Source organism: Chrysochloris asiatica, unplaced genomic scaffold, assembly GCF_000296735.1.
Source record: "Chrysochloris asiatica unplaced genomic scaffold, ChrAsi1.0 scaffold00028, whole genome shotgun sequence".
In the NCBI taxonomy this organism is placed as follows: domain Eukaryota; kingdom Metazoa; phylum Chordata; class Mammalia; order Afrosoricida; family Chrysochloridae; genus Chrysochloris; species Chrysochloris asiatica.
In genome coordinates, this window is record NW_006408546.1 from 24559459 (window position 1) to 24577256 (window position 17798).

A 17798-nucleotide genomic window follows, 5' to 3' on the forward strand; every position below is an offset into this window, starting at 1 on the left:
CATAGTGACTCATATAGAGGTTACCAGGAGCAGCTGGTGTGATGAATTGCTGAATTTAACAATCCTGTGCTTATCTTAAAGTGCCACATCAGGAGTCCTTCCTAAAACATGGTATATGGCATTCCATTTGAATGAAACATCCAATGCCTTTCACTCAGTTTAAAACTATTTTTCCCTTTTTTCTTAGCTAATCGTCAACTTCTTCCAGGAAGCCTTCTCTGTTTCTCTAATTTTGCCATCTCTCTACTCTCTTGTTTCCCATAATCCTTTATGGAAGTGCTCACAGTAATAATTATATATTTATAGATATAATACTTTTTAAGTTCTGTCTCCCCTATTGGACTGTCTGTAAGCACCATAAGGAGCTAGGTGTGTTTTTAATCACTCTCTCAGTACCTGAGAGCAGGTACCTAGTGAGTATTCATTCATTTGGCGAAATTTAACAATCAATGGATAGTATATTCTTTCCGGCATAATTTTGAGTGCTATCAAATAATAGCTCCTTTAACCTTCTTAACAATCCAATAAGGTAGATATTATTAACTCCATTTTACAAATGAGGAAACTGAGGCACAACACAGCTGAGTAATTTCCCCAAGTTCTCTGATGTCTGTGCTGTTGATCTCTCCACTCTGTGCCATCCCTAATGACAGAAAGAAGGCACAGCTCTGAGAGACTTTGACAGACCAAGTCACTAGGACCACCCCAAAATATTAATACTAGATTAAACGACCTGAGTTTTACTATCAAGACTGGTGTGTCTTCAGATGAGATAGTGCAGAAATATTTCAGGCAGCCTCAGAAATCTCGAGACACAGCACCAGGGCTGAAATTCTAGGGGTGAGAGCCCAGATATATAACAGGGAAGCAAGGTGAAGAACCCAGCCCACAGGGATTACAAAGACCCCAGAGTGGCAATGTGAAGGGGTATATGTATAGACCGAGCATTCATCCATAGATACCACAGCTCCTTCCACCTCCTCTGCCTGCACATAACCAGGGAAGGGTGAGGCAGAACGCCTGCTACACATGACAGGGCACTAAACAGAGACAAGATAAAGAAGGGCCCTCTTACTGAAAACCACCAGTTGTCGTTGAATTGATTCTCACCTATGGTAACCTCATCTGTGCCATCATAGAACTGTGCTCCACGGGGGTTTCAGTGGGTGATTTGTTAGAAGTAGATCTGTAGGCCTTTCTTCCTGGATGACTCTGAGTGAACTTGAACTTTCAACCTTTTGGTTAACCACTGAGCACAGTAAATGTTTCTACCCTTAAAAGGGGCTACCAAAATCCAATCTCACTGTCTCATAGGGTTTGGAGACTGTAAATCTTTTTGGAGGCTTTATCTTTCTCTTGTGGAGTGAATGGTGGGTTTGAACTGCCAAGCTTTTAGTTAGCAGCCAAGTGCTTAACTCACTATACAGTAAGATGTCCTACCCAGGCGCTACCAGGCCGTCTATTCAAGGCTGAGATGTAAGGATGCTAAGACATATGAAACTGGGCTGGACCTGCCTAAATTCCACCTGCTGAATTTCAGGGCTGGCCCTAAAATCCTGCCTGGTTCATGGAACATCAGCATGGGCATCACTTGGGCTTGGTAATAAGAGGCATCTGAGGTCCCATCTTCACCAGTGGTGGTGGTGGTGGTGGTGGTTATGTGCTGTGGAGTCGGTTCCACCTTATAGCGACCCTATACAGGGTTTCTGAGGCTGTAAATCTTTACGGGAGCAGAAAGTCTCATCTTTCTCCTGTGGACCAGCTGGTAGTTTTGAACTGCTGACCTTAAGGTTCACAGCCTGATTCATAACCACTATGCTACCAGAGCTCCTCTCTTTCACCATTAGAATCTGTATTTTACAAGCTCCTCAGAATCCAGTGTGCACATATGGAGATGGTGATGGTGGGGCTTAAAAAACGTCTTGGAAAAATCTTACCATCCTTTAATTGCCTTTTTCCGTGAAATTGTTCAAGACCTCTCATACATTTGAAAAGCATGGGCAGTGACTACCCTACAGCAGGAGTTGTCCAGCAGGCCCCGGTGTGAGGAGGAGGAAGTTGAGAATCACATGAGATGTGAGTGAAAGAACAGAGGTTTGGGCTCAGAATGACTGTTTTCATTCGCTTCCTGCTCTGAAGGCGGAAAGCCCAGAGAGAATAGTGCTGGATTGGTGTCTCTGCTGCTGGGAGGTGGTTTTCTTCCTGAAAATCTTCCTTTTCTTGTAATGCCCCATAGCTGCCTATCTGCTTGTTAGATGCCTGCAAACTAGTCCCTCCTTCACCATCAACAACACCCTTCTTCATTTCCAGTAGATACCAGGTGCATAGAGATTCTTTTTGAAGCAATTAAAAACAACAACAAAAAAGCAAAACAAAACATTACCATGAAGATGCTACAGACTTATATTGACCCTCTAGGCCAGGGTTGAAGAAGCACTTTTTCTGACAATGCCCATTTGTATATTTATAACATCACTTATTACAAATTTATGTTGCTATGAAAAATGATTCTTGATTTAATGAATTTCAAGTACTGCCTGCCATTGCCTTGGCAGGGCCAGACCTCATGATTTTGTAGATTTATGTTCTTCTTCCCTGCTATAGGCAGAGGCATATCTATGGAAAATAACACCTATGATAATTAGTTTTAAATTACTGAGTTATCTCTCCTGTTGTTGTTGTTAAGTGCCGTCGAGTCGGTTCCGACCCATAGCGACCCTGTACAGGGTTTCCGAGGGTGTAAATCCTTACGGGAGTAGAAAGCCTCATCTTTCTCCCGCGGAGCAGCTGGTAGTTTCGAACCGCTGACCTTAAGGTTCACAGCCCGATTCGTAACCACTACACTACCAGAGCTCCTTGAGTTATCTCTCCTAGCATGTGATAAAAACTGCCATGGTGAACAGAAACTGCTTACTGTGAGGCCTAGAGCAGGTGACACCCCTCAAATTACACCGAGGTCAGGTTCCATTTCCGCCCAACCATATATCCATCTCTGCCTGTGGGACAGTGTCAAACTGTCCCATAGGGTTTCCAAGACTGTCCCATCTCTCTGCTACAGATCTGTTAGTAGGTTCAAACCGCTTTTTTTGTTGTTGTTTGTAAGTTTTTATTGTGAATTGAGTGATAGTTTACATGGGAGAACATCAGCTTTACACTCAGCCTATCGTGTTTCATTTCATTGCAATGATTACAGTCCCCTCCATGCACCATACATCATCATTCAACAGTATTTGCTTCTATTCCCTCTGGTGGTTTTTTGTTTTGTTTTATTTATTTGATGTACACCAAAACAATGAGGAATATGCAATCATTTAAACACCCAAAAGGCATACCCCACAAGCCTGCTGCCAGCACAAAGCACCTCTCCCTCCAGGAGTCTAGAGTCCCCAGCCACTCCATCTCTCCATGTCATCATCTTGCCGCCATCTCTGGTGTCGCTGCTTCTCTGAATAGGGTCCCACACTCAGCTCCTGTTCTTCTCCTTTTATGGTCCCAGATCCTCTGCTCATGGACTACAAGATCAACCACACCCCTCTTTTTGCTACAAAATGTCTACAAAACGTTGCAACAATATCAATCAGTCATGATAACAATTACTCACTATGGAATCAGAAGAGTCTTATCCCCATCTCCTTTCACCAGCCATGTCTAGACAGGTTAAAAACCACTCAGTGGAGATTCTACCTTCCCCTGCACCCTCTGAAACTAAACTCCCTCTTGAAAACTTGTAAGACAGTCATTTCATGCTTTATAGTCCCCCATTTTAGGTAGTCAATGTCTAAATTGCCCATGCCTATAAACCCTGTGTACAGAGGGGATGGGAATGATCCTCGCTATGACGATTTCTTCCCTCTTGGTTGTGATTTTAAGCTGCTACATCCATAAGTATAGGTCAAGTTTATCAAATTGTAGTGAATTACACTTTCTTTTGTTATCCAAAATAATAATAATTTTCTTCTTTTCTTTCTTCCTCTAGTCAAGTTCTGATCATCCAGCCATTGAAGCTAGGTCAAATGGGTACTATCTTCAAGCATGGCCATTCTTGTGCATCTCCCCTCACTTCATATCAGCTGAACACTTCACTCTTCACTCTAGCCCTCTGTGGTTATGTCCTTGTCCAGTGGCTCAGGAGTCCCCAGGACTCACCATACTGCTGTCCAACCATGTCTCAGCATACTTCAGGTTGACAGGAGTCCATTGATCCTGGTTGGACTTAGCCCACATCTTCATTGCTGCTTTTCCCCCACTTCCTCTCATCAGTAGACCAGTGTGGTCGCCAGCAAGATTTCATGCCAGCTCTGGTAGCGTAATTGGAACGAGTCAGGCTGCCAATCTCAAAGTCAGCAGTTCAAAACTACCAGCTGTTCTTTGGGAGAAAGATGAGGCATTCTGCTTCCGTAAAGATTTACAGCCTCGGAAAGCTTGTGCAGGGTCGCTATGAGTCGGAACTGACTCAACGGTCCTTAACAACAACAACATGTTTTCCCTATGAGGTTCAGTTTTGGAAGGGGTCAAACCACTTTTTAAGTAATGAATTCCACCCTGAAGATTTTTTTTCTGAGTTTAGAATGTGTTCACCCATGATACAGTTTACACGTGTGCCATTTCACTGGTACTTATTTATGGGAGGCTTTCTGCTCCCTCGAAGATTTGAAGCTTCAGAAACCCTATAAGGTTTCTATGAGATGGGATTGTCTCTACGGCACTTTACCACATTCTGAACCTTCCTTACTGATGAAGATCAAAGAATATAACCTTCAGTATGGATTGTACGAAAAACAAGAATCCTCAATGAATAAATTTGATGTTGTGGTTGTTAAGTGCTGTTGAGTCTGTTCTGACTCATAGAGACCCTGGATAGTGTTCCTGAGGAGTGACTGATGGGTTTGAACCTTATTGTCCAGGGCTTATCCTGCAGCAGCACACCTGGACCAATAAATAACACAATGATAAATGGCGAAAAGCTGGAAGTTGCCAATGACTTCATTTTGCTTGGATCCACAATCAATATCCATCAAAACAACAGTTAAGAAATCAAATGGAGAATTGCATTAGGCAAATCTGCTGCAAAATACCTCTTTACAGTATTCAAGAACAAAGAGATCAATTTGAGAACTAAGGTGCGCTTGACCCATGGTATTTTCAATATTCTCATATGCACATGAAGGTTACACAATGAATAAGGAAGACCATAGATTATTGATGTATTTGAATCATTGGTGAAGAATATTAAAAGTACCATGGACTGCTAGAAGAGCAAACACATCTGTCTTTGAAGAAGTACAGCCAAAATGCTCCTTAGAAGCCAGGATGGCATGGCTTTATCGGTCACATTTTCACATGCTATCAGAAGAGCTCACTCAGTTCCTGGAAAGGACATCATACTTGGTAATGTCAATGAAAAAGGGGAAAACCCCTAAGGAGTGGGGTTGACACACTAACAGTAGCAATGGGCTCAATCAGAACAATGATTAGGAGGATGGTGCAGGACAAGACAATGTTTCCTTGGGGTGTGCATAATAGGGTCACTGGGAGTCAGAGTTCATTCCAAGGTACCTGAAAACAGCATTCTGAGGTTGGTCTGGGATTCAGACCCATGGCATTTACCATAGGAGACAGTTTGTTTCTGAAACTTTTGTGTGTTCTGCTGAGGACACCTCTTCATTAAGAGCATATTTTTGTTTTGGTGTTACACACAGGGTGCTGGACTAATGGATGATGGTTTCATTCGTCTATTGCTATGTAATAAGCCACCTCAACACTTGGTGGCTTACAAGAAAATCCTACATGTCTGTAATCATGGCTGGTCTCAGCTAAGTGGGTCTTGTACTAATGCAGTCATTTGGAGACTGGAACTTTTTAAATGGCGTCATTTACATGAGTGTCACCTGATGTGCCTGGGATAGTTAGCAGCTAACTGCTTGCCCCTCTCGCTCTGTATAACACTTAGAGTGTGGCAGCTGAATCCTGAGAAGAATATTCCAAGAGAACAACCCTCCTGTGCACGCCTGTGCTCACAGTTCATCTGCTAATGTCGCACAGACAAGTGCAGAGTCTAGATGTACAATTGAGGACAAAGCCCAGGAGATGTGACTTACCAGTCTATCACTGCACTTTAATCTGATTTTTTTATGAGATGTAAAATTGGGGAGAGAAGTGAAAGTTGGTCACCAGTCATCATGTGTGAGTATATGTATGTGTGTAAATGCATGACCGAGTACATATAGTGTTCCTGAAGAAACTCAAGGACTTGTCTGCCTTTCCCCATAGATTTTCCTTTACTTAGGAATATTATGTTATCCTGCAAAATCAGGAAGTGGGAGAGCCACATATATGGAGAATAGTGAGGAAGGAGGACAGTCAGCCAGATTAGTTGATCAACTTGTGGATCAGAAGAGGATCGGATTACTATTGCCAGAATAGCTTCAAATAAGTTCAAGTGGCAGATATACAGCACAGTTAGCTGGGTACTGGAAATGAACTGAGAGGTATAGAATATTGTTTATATTCAATAAAATTATGCCTAATATTCTTTGCTTTATAAATTCCTTGTTCATTTTTTTAAAAAATTCTTTTACGCTTGCCTGTCTACTGGTTTCAGATTTCCCTTTAAGGACTTACTATCAAGTTCTGGCATCTCATGACAAAATTAACCTTTGGCACTCCCCCTCGTGGAGTGTATCTTCTGTTATAATTATTTTTACTTCATGAAGTTAAGATAAAATCATGAAGAATTTGAATAATGGAGAAGTAAGTCCATTTTCTATGTTTCTTGACTTGAAACTCCTCCAGCTTTCAGTGTCTTCTTCCTGTCGCAAACAAGGTGCTGGGAGGGAAGGAAGTGGAGTCATATTCATTTTCACACATGGGTGCGCTTGACCCATGGTATTTTTTGTAGTCTCATATACACATGAAAGTTGTACAATGAATAATGAAGACCATAGAAGATAGATGTATTTGAATTATGGTATTGGAGAAGAATATTAAAAGTACTTTGGACTAATCAGAACGGGTATTAGGTGTTTGCTCAAGCTTCATAAGCAGTGACCTTAGCCCAGCTGAGATTTAACACTTAACCATGGAACATCAAGTCCTATCTTCTTTTCTACTTTTATCCACACAAGACTTTCTGGCCCCATTGGAACTTTTAAAGTTGCCTATCCTAAAGAGACAGCTAGAGTATTCGCAGGTGCTTGGATTTTTTTGGTCTACTAATCTGGACATTTTTGTAAGGTTAATTATTGACTCAATGTATTTTAACCAATTCAGATAATCTATTTCTCTTTATAGGAGTTTTGGTAAGTTTTGTCTTTCAAGAAATTAGTCCATTTTTACTAAGTTATCAGATTCATGGTGTTCTGGTGTGGCACTGTGGGATAAAGCACTTGACCACAAGTTCGGTTTGAACTGGAAAGTTGGCAGTTTAAATTCACTAGCTGCTTCTCAGAAACCCTATTACAGGGTTGCTATGAGTCAGAACTGACTTCAAGGTACTTAACAATAACAATCGGATTTATGGAAAAAGAGTTGCTCATAATGATCCTTTTTTATCCATTTAATGTCTATGGGATCAGTTTTGAAGGCCTTGCCATTGTTTCTACTATTAATGATTTATATCTTTTCTTTCTTTCTCTTGTGGGGTATTTGTTTGTTTGTTTGTTTGTTTCTTTTGGTCTGCATGGCTATAGCAACTGTGTTGATCTTTTCAAAGAACCAACTTTTGATCTTGTGGATTTCCTCTATTTATTTACTATTTGCAGGTTCATTGATTGCTTCGTTAATTTAAGAAATTATTTCTTTTCTCCTGTTCACTTCGAACTTAATTAGCTCTTCTTTCTTGAATTTCTTAAAGTAGAAGCTTAGATTATTGATTTCTTCTTTTTGTTATATGCAAATTCAGTACCTCACATTTCAGTCATATTGCAATGGAGTACCAAATTTCAGTCTGTGTTCATAAAAAAACATATTAAGATTAGGATGTGAGGCTGTAGGATAAGCATTGGACTGCCAACCACAAGGTTGAAGGTTCAAACCCAGCAGCCACTTTTCAGAAACTCTATATGGGGAAGCTATGTGTCAGACCTGACAACAGTGATATTATTGCCAATAATTTCTGAGAAGTTAAATTAGAAAGAAAAGTTGTATAATAGATATATAAGGAGCTCTGGTAGCATAGTGGTTGTGAATCGGGCTGCTTACCTCAAGGTCAACAGTTTGAAATTACCAGCTGGTTTGTGAAAGGAACATGAGGCTTTCTGCTCTCTCTCGTAAAGATTTAGAGCTTCAGATACCTCACACAGGAACTGACTTCACAGCACGCCACCAGCACCACGAGAGATACATGTATAACAACAGTAGAAAGAGTAGCTGCTGAGGCTGATTCTATACAACCAAACACCTCATGGGCTTTGGCTTTTTGCTTGGGACGTTTAGGTTCATAATTTTATGGGCTATTCCAGTTAATTGGTCTAATATTTTAAGTACTTCTATTCTGCTGCCTGGATTATTCTGTAGTGCTTGCATTTGTTCAACATACAATGGTTTCTCTTTGTGGGTAGTAACAGACGGACAGTCAGGAATGCGAGGAGACAATGGGATGTATAACTCATTGTCATGAGACCAGAGATCTTGGTGAAGCCTGAATACCAATACTGAATGTGTGATTCAAGATTCCTTAGAAGAGTTATGATCAAGAGGGGGGAAATGCATGACAGAATTTCAAATTGTTATGTAACCCAATCTTTCCAGAGACATAGATCCTGAATAAAGGCCCAAAATTATTGCTTAAGAAAAATCTTTAAATTTTAAACAAATCTGTTGCTTGATGTCTTCTTAAAACAAACTTTAATTTAACTTAACTAGTAAAGAATCCCTGCCTTCAGCCTATAACTGATTGGAATACCTAAAAGGGGTTCTACAACTTGCCCCATGAAATAGGCCTCTTATGGAGCCTTTGAGTGTTATAGGACCTTAGGTTGAATCCTGAGCCCCATCCAGAACCTTCTGAGGTGGGACATTCCTACTAGAAAGGACAGGCAGACCAGCCTACAACAGCTAAAGCAAGAGAAGATATGTCTTCAAAGAAAGATCATCAGAAAAAGCCCAAAACAAAAATGGCAGTATGATTGGCTACTACAAGAATAAGCAAGTTTTTCTCCACGAAGTCAAGTTCCTTCAGGACAAACCCCCCTCTAAGACTGAACCTCAAAGGGAACACATGAGTTCGCATGTAAGCTTGCTGGTGACCACATTGGTCTACTGGTGAGTATTAGAAGGGGAAAGGCAGCAATGAAGAAATGAGCTAAATTCAACCACTTTACATAGATTTCCATTGACCTGGAGATGAGAGAGAGAAGAGGAAGGGCTTGTTGATCCAAAGTGTGGTGAGATTTAGGGACAACACTTGAGCCCATGGACAAGGGCATAGCCACAGAGGGCTAAGACTGAGAATGAAGCATCCAGATAATATGAAGTGAGGGGCAGATGCACAAGAACACCCAAACCTGCAGATAGTACCCATTTGACCTAGCTCAATGTCTTGACAATAAGAACTCAACTAGAAGACAGCTAAAAAAAGACTTTTTTAAAAAAAATAATGGTAATGAGGGTAAATTGCTACAATTTGATGAACTTGACCTATACTCATGAATGTAGTAGTCCAAAATACCAACAGAGAGGAAATGTGCCTTCACATCAAGTATGAATGCTATCCCCTCTGTATACACGGTAGGTAGGAATGGGCAACTTAGACACTGGCTACCTAAAATGAGGGAGTGATAAAGGCACGAAGTGACTGGCTCACAAGTTTTAAAAAGGGAATTTAGTTTAAGAGTATACAGGGAAGATTGAGTCTCCACTGAATAGTTTTCATCTTGTCTAGATGGGTCTGGTGAAAAGAGATGTGAATAAGATTCTTATGATTCAATAGTGGGTAATTGTTATCATGACTAATTGTGACTGTCACAATTGTAAAAGTAGAAGTTTTGTAACAAAAATGGGGGAGTAGTTAATCTTACAGTCCAGAAACAGCGGGCCCTAGGACCATCAAGGGAGAAGAGCACAAACAGAATGTGGGACCTTATCCAGAGAAGCTGCAATACCAGAGATGGAAGCAGAGGTGGGGACATGGAGAGAGGGACCAGCTGAGGACTCTAGATTCATGGAAAGAAGAACTGGCAGCCAGGAGACAAACTTGCAGATTGTGTCCTTTGGTGGTTTAAATTATTATATATGCCTGAGTGTTATGTGTTTTGTTTTGTTTTTTCTTTTTTTAAAGAGCTAAAATGAGTAGAGGGAAATACTGTTAACTGATGCTACATGAAGGCATGAGGGGGATTATAATCATTATAATGAAACAAAGTGTATGCTTTTTTTAATGTAAAACTGATGATCTGCCCTGTAAACTTTCACTCAAATCACAATAAAAACTTAAAAAGAAAAAGAAAAGAATGCCTGTCTTGTTCATTGTGCTTGTTTAAATTCTATTTTATGGCTTCAGAATGACAACAGCAACCTGAAAGTGCAGAGGGAAAATGTAGGGGCTAGTGAGTTTATGCTAATGGTGGAGAAAAATTTTGGAAATGAGTAATTGAGACTAATTGCACCGCTGAAAAAATGCTGACATTGTTGAGTTGGTGTATACTCTGCTATGTATAATTTTTATAATGTCCATCTAGCTCCAAATTTTTTATTAGTTGTACTTTCATTTTTTCACTTAGTTCAAACAGTTTTGAAGTTTTTTTTATAGAAACTTCTTCTTTGACCTTTTATTGAAAATTCTGTTGTTTTCTGGGTCAGTTCATTGTGGTCTGAGAGCATACTTTGTATGATTTCTATTGTTTTAAATATGTCAAAATATATTTTATGGCTCAAAGTGTGGATTATTTTATTGAATGTTCTATGTGAGTTCAAGAAGAATGTGGATTAAGTATTGCATAAATGTCAATTAATTCTAGGCAATTGATGGTCTGTCCAATTCAATTATGCTCTTACTGATTTTGTGTCTGCTGTGTCTGTCAGTTACTGACAAAGAGGTCTTGAATTATCCAGTGATAATAGTGAGTTTGTCTTATTCTCCTTATAGTTCTATCTAGTTTTATTACATACATTTTACCATTCTGTTGTCAGGCACATACATTATTTATACTATTTATGACTTGGAGAATTGATGCATTTATTATTATATAACATCCCGAGGTAGTTCAAATGGTCTTCCTTTGAAGTGGCACCCTGGAAGAAAGACCTAGTAATCCAAAGATAGCCAAACAATAATCCTATGAAACATGCAGTAGCCATGAACTGGAATCAGCTCCAAGATAATGAGTGTGATTTCATTTTTGGTTTAATGCCCTTTGATCTTTGATAACTTTGAAATTCATTTGTTGAGTCCGTTCTGACTTACAGCAACCCTGTAACTGTACCCTGAACTGTATATCTTTTGGGGAGCAGAAAGCCTCATCACTGACCTTGTGGTTAGCAGTCCATTGCTTATCCTACAGAGCCACCATGCTTGTTATTCAACTAATATCACTATTTCAGCTTTCTGTTTATTATTGTTGGCATATCGTACCTTTCTCCAGGCTTTCAATTTACTTGTATCTGTGTCTTTATATTTAATGTGAGTTTCTTGTAGACAGTATATAGTTGGTTGTTGTTTTTGTTTTTAATCTACTCTAATCATCTCTTTCTTTTAATTGACATAAAAAAGGGATTATTGAAATAATTGAATTATTTACTATATGTGTGGCTTTTTTTTTTTTTTTTAAACGTTTTTATTATGAATAGCATGCTAGTTTACACAGGAGAACATCAGTTTTATATTCATCCTATCGTATTTCATTTCATTACAATGATTACGGTCCCCTCCATGCGTCGTCATTTAACAGCATTTGCTTCTGCTTCTATTCCCTCTGTTTGGTTTTTTTGGGGTGTACATGGAAGCACTTAGGAATATATAACCATTTAAACAACCAAAGGGCACACCCAGCAAGCCCACTCCCAGATGTCAACACACAGACCCTCTCCCTCCCTGAGTCCAGGGTCTCTAACCACTCCATCTCTCCAGGTCATCATCTCTGCCTCCATATCTGGTGTTGCTGCTTCTCTAGATAGGGTCTCACACTCCGCTCTTCTCCCTTGATGGTCCCACGGACCTCCACTCATGGCCTGCAAGATCAACCACTACCCTCCTTTTGTTACAAAAGTGTGTCCACCTTTACATTTGCAACACTCACAATCAGTCCTGAAAGCAATTTTTCACTATTGAACCACAAAAGTCTTATCCCCATCTCCTTTCATCAGTCCCATCCAGACAGGTTGGAAACCATTCAGTGGAGATTATACCTTCTCCTATACCCTCTGGAACTAGGCTCCCTCTTGAAAGTTTGCAAGCCAGTTCTTCCATGCCTTTGTAGTACCTGCATTTTGGGTAGCCAATGTCTAAGTTGCCTGTCCCTGTCAACCCTGTGTACCCAAGGGGTGGGAGTGATCCTTGTTGTAAAGATTTGTTCCCTCTTTCAAGCTACTACATCCATAGGCATAGGTCAAGTTCATAAAATTGTAGTGGATTACTCTTTTTTTCCCTCTTCTTTCTCTTCCTAGTTGAGTTCTGATCATCCCACCTTTGAAGCCAGGTCAAATGGTTGTTATCTGCAAGTATGGGTGTTCTTGTGCATCTCCCCTCACTTCGTATCAGCTGGACGCTTCACTCTCTGCTCTAGTCCTCTGTGGTCATGTCCCTGTCCCTGGGTCCAGGAGTTTCTAGGCTTCTCCTTACTGCTGGCCAACCAAGTCTAAATCCAGGTGGACAGGAATTTGTTGAATGTGGTTAGACTTAGCTCACAACTTCATTGCTGTTTTTTCCCCATTTCTCCTAAGTAGTAGACCAACGTGGTCACCAGCAAGACCATATGCCTGATCCTGTTTTCCCCTTCAGTCTTAGTCTTGGAAGGGGTTTTGCCCTGAGGGTACCTAACCGCTAGTCCTGATGACTTCCTGTCATACAACTTGCTTGTTCTTATAGCACTCAGACTGCCATTTTTGTTTTTGATTTTTCCTGAAGTGTCTGTCATTCAAGAAGTGTCTTCTGTTCTTCTAGCCTCTCTGTGCTGGTCTGCTTGTCCTTTCAAGTGGAAATTTCCAACCTCAGAAAATTCTGGATGGGGATCTGAAATCCACCTATGGTCTTAAGTAATGTAAAGGCTCCTCAGGAAGCCTCCTTCCCTGGGCAAGTTCTAGGCCCATTTTCGGTATTCCAATCAGTTATAGGCTGAAGACGTACTTGCAAGCTTTCTGTGGTGATGTTTCTGGTTAAACCTTTCTCTCCCCATCAAGTGTCTAATTTACAATAGTAGGTAAAGGAAATCAGTATTCAAAAGACAGCCAAGCATCTTAACATTATTCCACTCTTTTACCCATTCAAGCCATGCCTCAATCGCTTTATCCCAGAGCCTTATTGATCCAAGGTTGAGCATAAATCACTGCTTAACTCTGTTCCACTTATCCCATGGAAACCTGCCTACATATTCTCCCATCCACCTTGTTCTTCTATTCCCCTACCTTTTCTAGTATATTGCCCCCCTCTAGCACCCAAACTATCTTGTGTCTATTCTCTACCTTGTACTACACCTTCCACTCCCTCCCATCACCCCATCCCCTACACCCTGGTAACCAACATTATTTTTCCCCTTTTAATGTGGGTACTTTCTCTTAAGTTTTTATAATAATGGTCCTATGCAGTATTTCTCCTTTTGTGATTAATTAATTTCACTCAGCATAATGTCCTCAAGATTCATCCATGTGTTATGTGGTAGCTTGCAGCTTCCTTGTTATTCTTCAAGGCAGCACAATATTCCATTGTGCATATGTACCAAAGTTTGTTTATCCATTATTCCATTGCTGGGCACTTAGGCTGTCTCCATCTTTTTACTATTGTAAATAGTGCTGCTTTGAACATTGGTATGGATATATCTACTCATGTTATGATTCATATGTTTTGTGGATAAATACCAAGTAGAGAAATTGCTGGATCATAAGGTATTTCTATTTCCAACTGTCTGAGGAAGTGTCATACTGTTTTCCAGAGTGGTTGACCCGTTTTGCAATCCCTCTAGCATTGTCGGAGAGTCCCAGTCTCTCTGCATCCTCTCCAGCATTTATTGTCCTTTACTTTTTTTTTTCTTTCCCAAGTTGTTTTGTCCTTTATCAAGTGTCTATTAAAATCTCCTACTATTATTGTGGTGGTGATTATATGTTATGGAGTTGCTTCAATGCATAGCGACCCTGTATAGGGTTTCTGAGGGTATAAATCTTTACAGGAGCAGAAAGACTCATCTTTCTCCCTCGAAGCAGCTGGTAGATTCGAGTTGCTCACCTTGCATTTATCAACTGAGCTCTTAATCCACTATGGTACCAAAGCTTCTGATATTATTGTATAGTTGTACAATAATATTATAGTACAGTTGTCTATTTCTTTCTTAAATTCTACTAGACATTGATTTATGTATTTCAAGGCTCTTTCATTGGAAGCTAAAATATTTATTGTCATCATGTCCTCTTGCTCAGTTGACCCTTTAATCCTGAGATAATATTTTTCTTTGTCTTTAATGTTGTTTTTTTTCCATAAAGTCTATTTTATTATAATTAAAATTGTTAATTGCCATTAGCTTGATATGTATTGTCTTCATCCTTTAATTTGTTTTTTTAAAGTTTTTATTATGAATTGTGTGATAGTTTACATAGGGGAACATTAGCTCTACCTTCATCTTATCGTATTTCATTTCATTGCAATGATTACAGTCCCCTCCATGCATCATCAAACAACCAAAGGATATACCCCGCAAGCCTGTCCCCCGAACATCAGCACACGGACCTTCTCCCTCCCTGAGTCCAGAGTCTCCAGCCACTCCATCTCTCCATTTCATCATCTCTGCTTCCTTCTCTGGCATCACTGCTTCTCTGGATATGATCTCACACTCTGCTCTTCTCCCTTGATGGTCCCAGGGTCCTTCACTTCTGGACTGCAAAGTCAACCACTCCGCTCTTTTTGTTACATAATGTCTACCTTTACATTTCCAAACACTCAGTCAGTCCTGATAGCAGTTATTCAGGATTGAACCACAAGAGTCTTATCCCCATCTCCTTTCATTAGCCCCATCCAGACATGTTGGAAACAACTCAGTGGAGCTTCTACCTTCCTCCTTGCCCTCTGGATCTAGGCTCCCTCTTGAAAGCTTGTAAATCAAGTACTTCTTGCCTGTGTAGTCTCCTCCCCCACCCCCAATTTGGGTAGCCAATGTCTAAGTTGCCCATCCTTGTCAACACTCTGTACTGAGGGGGTGAGGATTATCCTCACTGTAAATATTTGTTCCCTCTTTTGAGCTACTACATCCATAAGCATAGGTCAAGTTCATAAAACTGTAATGGATTACTCTTTTTTTCCTCTTCTTCTAGTTGAATTCTTATTATCCTGCTGAGTGAAGGCAGGTCAAGTGGGTACTTTCTGCAAGTATGGGTGTTCTTGTCCATCTCCCCTCACTTCATATCAGCTGGATACTTCACTCTCCACTCAAGTCCTCTGTGGCCTTGTCCCTGTCTCTGGGCCCAGTAGTACCCAGGTCTTGCCATACTGCTGGCCAACCAACTCTCAACCCTGGTTGACAGGAGTCTATTGAACGTTGTTGGGCTTCGCTCACAACTTCATTGCTGTTTTTCTCCCACTTCCCCTTATCTGTGATCAACTTGATCAACAGGACTCCTCACGTATTCCACTTGAATATTAGTCTTGGAAGGGAAGGGTATCCTCTACTTTTTTGATCTTCATTGTTATTGCTGGTGTGAGATGATATATCATTGTTGTTTTGATATGCATCTTTCTAATGGCTAGTGATCGTGAACATTTCTTCATATGTTTGTTGGCTTCCTGAATCTCTTCCTTATTGAAGTATCTGTTCATGTCCTGTGCCCAGTTTTTAATTGGTTTGTTTGTCTTTTTCTTGTAGAGGTATTGTAGTTTCCTATATATTTTAGAATCTAATCTCTTGTTAGATGTGTTCCTGAAAAATACTTTTTCCCATTCTGTGGGATCCCTTTTAAACTCTTTTGGTGCAGTCTTTTGATGCACATAAGTTTTTAATTTTTAGTATGTTCCAATCATCTATTTTTCTACTTTTTTGTGTGTAATTTTTACAATGTTTGGTAGTCTGTATGTGCCCTGCATTAGAGTCCTCAAGTTTTTCCCAATTTTTTCATTAATGGCCTTTATAATTCTGAGATTCACATTTAGGTGTTTTATTCATGCTGAGTTGATTTTATTATACGGCATGAGGTAAAGTTCTTATTTCAATATTTTGCATATTGCTTTCCAGTTCTGCTAGCATCATCTGTTGAAGAGACTATCTGTTTTTTACTGAGCCTTTGGGGTTTTCCATGTATAGGATCATATCATTTGCAAATAGAGTTTTACTTCCTCTTTGCCAATTTTGTTGTTGTTATTAAGTGCCGTCAAGTTGGATCCATCCTATAGCGACCCTATACAGGGTTTCCGAGGAGCAACTGTTGAGCTTGAACAGCCAATCTTACAGTTCAAACAGCTTTTCAGTTTGGCGCATTAACCCACAGCGCTACACCAGGACTCTGCCTATTAATTTACCTATCTTGCTCTATAGCTCTGGCTAAGAATTCCAGCATAATAATGAATAGGAGTGGTGACAAAGGGTATCAATGTTTGCAAAGGAAAGACTGTCAGTTTCTTTCCCTTGAAGGTAATGTAGGCTGTTGGTTTTGTATATATACTCTTAATTGTGTTGAGGAATTTCTCTTCAATTCCTACTTTGTTGAGAATTTTTATCAGGAATGAATGTTGGATTTTGTCAAATGCTTTTTCTGCATCAATCGATATGATCATGTGATTCTTTTTTTTTTCTTATTTATATGGTGGAATGCATTGATTGTTTTTCTAATGTTGAACCATCCTTACATTCCTGATATGAATTCCACTTGGTCATGATGTATAATTTTTTTGATGTGCTTTTGTATTCTGTTGGCTAGGATTTTTGAGAATTTTTGCATCTATATTCATGAGGGATATTGGTGTATAATTTTCTTTCTTAGTGATGTCCTTCCCTGGTTTTGGTATGAGGGTTAGGCTTGCTTCATAAAATGTATTAAGAAGTTTTGCATCTTCTTCTGTATTCTGGAATAATTTGAATAAAATTGGTGACAGCTCTGCCTTGAATGTTTGGTAGAACTCACCAGTGAAGTCATCTGGGCCTGGACTTCTTTTGGTTGTGAATTTTTTGATTACCTGATCAATATCTTCTTTTGTTATAGGTCTGTTCAAGTGTTCTACTTCACTCTGTTTAAGTTTAGGTAGGTAGTGTTTTTCTAAAAATGTATCCATCTCTTCTTAGTTTTCAAATTTGTTGGAGTGCCTAAATCTTCATAGTATTCTGTTATTATTCTTTCGATTTCCTGTGGTTACATTGTAACATCACCCATGTGGTTCCTAATGTGTGTTATTTGTGTCTTCTCCCCTTTTGTTAGGTTTGCCAATGGTTTGTCAATTTTATTTACCCTTTCAAAGAACCAGCTTCTTGTCCTGGTGACTCTTTCTATAGTTTTTCTCTTTTCTATTTCATTTACTTCTACTCTAATCTTTTTTATTTATTTCCTACTGTAGGTTCCCTCTGTTGGTCTGTTTATAATTGTTGTAGATGCTGTGTTAATGTGTTAATTTTGGTTCTTTCTTCTTTTTGGATGTGTGCATTTATTGCAATAAATTGTCCTCTCAGCACTGCTTT

The 17798-nt window shown here is 39.7% G+C and overlaps 1 protein-coding gene across 3 annotated transcripts in view; it reads left to right on the forward strand.

Annotated features, from left to right (window-relative positions):
- Positions 1–17798, forward strand: part of GRM7 (glutamate receptor, metabotropic 7) — a 1560849-nt gene that overhangs the window by 907601 nt on the left and 635450 nt on the right. The window lies entirely within an intron of this gene.